The sequence below is a fragment of the Apis dorsata genome, unplaced genomic scaffold (assembly GCF_000469605.1).
Source record: "Apis dorsata unplaced genomic scaffold, Apis dorsata 1.3 scaffold_169, whole genome shotgun sequence".
Taxonomy (NCBI): domain Eukaryota; kingdom Metazoa; phylum Arthropoda; class Insecta; order Hymenoptera; family Apidae; genus Apis; species Apis dorsata.
The window spans coordinates 461,156-465,784 of NW_006263457.1; positions in this window are offsets into that span (position 1 = coordinate 461,156).

Genomic DNA, 4,629 nt, shown 5'->3' on the forward strand with positions numbered 1-4,629 from the left:
TCTTTTCATCAATTTGTCGATTATCAATTATCTTTCTAATATTTTTTAAAACATTAAAATATCTGTATAAAGCGAGTTTTTGTTTTGCTCGTTTCTATATGTAAATCAGTTAAAAAGTTACGGATCGATAATCGCATTGCCGCTTCAAAATAATGGCTGCAACTAAAGTAAGAGTGGCTGAAATAATATGGTAGAAAGAAGGTGAAATTTGAACTTTGCTTCGCGGCAATCACGAACCGAGACTTTTTCTCTGTAAGAAAAAAAAAAAAAAAAAAAAAGAAGCAAAGCAGCTAGCGAACACCGGTGAAAATAGATTTTTCTATTGTCAGAGCCTATATATTTATACACAGACACGTGTACACGATACACTTTCCCCATTACGCTCACAGGCTATTCCACGAGAACATTACCAGTTCTAAATTACCGGGACTATGCGAGTGCATGATTCTAGCTCGCTTCAAATTACCTATAATATAACTAGGTAAAATTATATCCGTGAATTCAATTTTGCGAAAATCGTGAAACCTTTGCCACCGATGTTTCAACATTCTTTGGAATTTCATAAATATTAATAATAGATTCTTATTACTTTTAGAAGAGTATTAAAAAAAAATTTATATCCCTCATAAAAAAAAAAAGCACTACAATCGAACGGAACTTCGCATGGACGAATAAATATTCGGTCTACAAGTTGGACTATTCCCTAGAAACCCAGAAAACCCAGGAAACCCAGATGTAATATATTTCGTGTGCAACAGCGCGCAACAGTTTCCCATCATAACGAATAATAATTCAATTACGGGTGGTGGGGATAAGGGAAGAGAAGGGAGAGAGAAACGATGAACACGGGAAAAAAGAAACGTAGCCGCAGCATGTGAATCATTCGAAGGCGTCGAACGAGCGGATCGGACGGGAGAAAGGTAATCGAGAGTAGCATTTATTACTTGAGACGATGGAACGAACGAGAATGTATGAGAACTAGTATGTAGCGGTATGGTAGTGGGGGAAAGATGGTTTTCTGCGTTTGCTCTCGGGAGAAGAGGCGCACGACGATCGCTGGGATCCTTGCGTGTGCGCGACACACGCGGTTTCCACATCTCTCTCTCTCTCTCTCTCTCTCTCTCTCTCTCTCTCTCTCTCTCTCTCTCTCTCTCTCTCTCTCTCGTACACTCGAAGGTCTCTCGTTAGGCACTACAGCACGCGAATCGTTGGAGAGCCATGCGGGAGGTACGTGGCCAGAGCGAGGTCAGCTCACGCACGTGCACGTCGTGCGTGTCTCGTATTATATGTTACATGTTACGGACGTCCCGTTCCACTGGCAAAGGCGTAATCGACGAATAGGGTGCAGCCATCGACGAGTTATTAGGCTATTGCATAATGATTATCGAATTTTTTTTTTATCATTTATATCCTCGTTAACCTCGCAGTCAACGAACTTGGGAACGTTGCCGTACCATTGTTACCTTGAACTGATGCTTTAATTTATTTTAACGGTATTTTTGATCGGTTTGAAATTAGATTTTGATGTAATCAATCTAATTCGATAACATTAATCGTATTTTTTTTATTTTTATTTTTTTGGGATTAAATAGATGTCGTTAGGTTTCGTATAAATTGTTGATTTGGGATTGTGTATGTATGGCATCCGAAGCCACGTGTCAAGGATATATAAGAACATTATAAAATGAATACAATTACGATACGAAATGATAAAAAAAAAAAAAAGTAGAGGAAACGAATCGTTGAATCAGAATTCCCTTCCGGATTCGTTCGTTTTATTCTACGAGATTAGCATTCATCAATCGAACCGCCCCTAGTCGTCATTTTCTCTCTTGACCTAATATTCGAAAACGATTTCCATTTACGATTTCAACGATTCTATTCTATATTTTTTATTACGTCCATTAACATTCGTAACCTAGAATCGTGAAAAAACTTGGAATCACGTGCACGTATCGAAGTAACCAAATATAGCAATATTTTTTAGACATTTAGGAGAAATTAAAGGGAATGTATATTTTTCTTTAGAATATCATTCGAATATTTTCTCTTTTCATTTATTTCAAAAATTACCTTCGATATACGTATGATCTTTCGACGCAAATTGTTTCTATATAAAGTTATTCTGAAACTACAAATTCATATATATGTACGTCAATTTTTTTCGCGTACCATTTATAGCGAAGGATCATATGATCATGTTAGTTAGTTAGGTTCAACAAATGTCTGTAATCAAAGAGCAGCACGCGGTAGGTTCGCGTTATCGCTCGTAGACGATTATATAAGTTCAGATTACGCGAACATGAAATTAATATTCGTATTCGCGAGACTGTATACCGTAGTTTATTGAAAAAAACAGTTTCAATCGTAGAATACGATAAATCAAATAACATTTGATTTTATCGTTTATCTTTATCATCACGTTGCAACATCTCCAAGTGCAACAAAAATAATTTCTATCGAAAGCAATTAGATATTTTCGAAAAGTCCAAAGATTTCGTTAAGCTAAACGATAAGAATCGACAAACATTTTTAGTAGAATCTCTCTCGAGGAACACACTTCTCGATAACTGCTCGTTTCTACGCCGTTGCGAGGCGATAGTAGTAAGAATATCGACGTGTTCTATTCCCTTGGTCTAGGTTATCGGCCGTTCCTTTTTATCGTTCTTTTCTCAATGTCGACGACATTTCCATGGTAGCAAACATAACGAGGAAAACGAAGATAATATGCCATATATGCCCAAACCGTTACGGAGAAAAAGAAACCAGCTGATGACCAGTTGCGCCTAAAATATATATATATATAAATGCGTGCATCTGCATCGAGTACACGTTCGATCGATATTGGGAGGAGAGGTGGGAAAAAATGGAAGACGAGAATAAACAAAAAAAAAAAAAAAAAAAAGGAAAATTCGATAACGAAACGGAAAATCGAGGATATTCTGATAAGAATTAAAATATTTACTCTGACGAGATACCCATCCTATGTAACCGATAAATCATTGCGGTGATCAAAAGATAGATAAAGAACGCCTTATTCGTTCACCGTGTATATAATAATCTCTGCGCAATAGGTTTTATCTAGCCACGTCATGAGCCACGACGATACACACGCTGTTCTATATTAGGCGATTCGAAATATATTTTGGGCGACGCGCTGGTGCTCGATGATCGGCGGAATGAAACTGACGGCGAATACTTTCGTAACAAGGAAACGCGTCGGGAAGATAATGTTTATCGGGTCTGGACGATCGGACAATCCGTCACAGTCGTTGCACCAGTGACGAATTAACCACCTGTCTGTTCCCTCGCGGGATTACTCATCGGTTAAAATTAGAACTTTTTAGTCAGCCGATCGATTGTGACTTGCTTATCGCTTAGCGTGTAATTCAACGTCAATCGGTCATCGAGATGAGGCGCGCCGTGGTTAATTCTCGCGTTACGCATATGTTGTTCTTTATTGTGAATGGATTCGCATCGGGATGATAATACGATACGGACAATCAATTTTTGCAATATTTATCATCGTTTCCTCCCGTATATCGAGGATATATGTCGAATTTTTTCCAAGTTTAATCGTCTGGTATCGTCTCGTAAGCGTCTGGATTGCTAAAAACTTGTGATCATGATAGGTAGGTAGGAACGAGGGTTTCAGGTATCAGATTCGGTCACGTTTTGCTCGACACTTCGCTTGGTCGCATGTTCACCAGCTAGAATGACATCGATAGCGACGTATATGCATCACCGTGTGAGGTCAGACTGGGCACGTGACTGGAATGATGCGATACACGCAAAAGGCTGCACGAGTGAACACTCATTACTGTTATCTTTTTATCTCGTCGAGATTCTAGACGATAAACATAGAAAAATATTTCATATATATATGGATATGACGTATAAACATCTTACGATTGCGGCCTTACCTCGAGTATTCGATATTGCGGCAGATAAATTTCGATAAAGGCGAAATATATTAACAAAAATAATCTCGTACGAGTATAAACTTTAAGAGAACGATAAATTGACACAAGGAAGCATTAATCTGTTTACACTTTATCTCGAGACACGTTCTCTCTGTGCAACGTGTGTTTTCCCAATGTGTGTATTTTAATTGAGACTGAATTATTCACAAGTCTCGCGTTACTCTGTATACCGGAAAAGTGGTCTCGTACACGCTATAGAGAAAAATATATTATAACGATGTATAAAATCGAGGCAGAAACTATGAAACCGTGTTTCTTATTCACATAGCAGAGTTTGCTATTAACTCTATCGAATTTTCTTGATCCATGGAAATATCAATTGTCACATAGAAATATATGAGTCGGTTGTTCAGTTATGATACAAGTTTATTGAATCACTGCTTTCTCGCAAATCAACAATGACAGTGGGCCCTTGAGTTGCTTTTTCTCTCTTTTTTTTTTTTTTTTTTTTTTAATTTTTTTTTTTTTTTTTTTTTTTTAAATATCGCGTAATCTGTCGTAAGGTACCAAAATTCTTTTCACGTCCGTGGCTCGTTTTTTATCTTTTTAATGCAGTTTTCGATAGGATGATGATCATGATGGCGATAATAATAATAATAATAATAGTAATAATAATAATAATAATAATAATAATAATAATAATAAT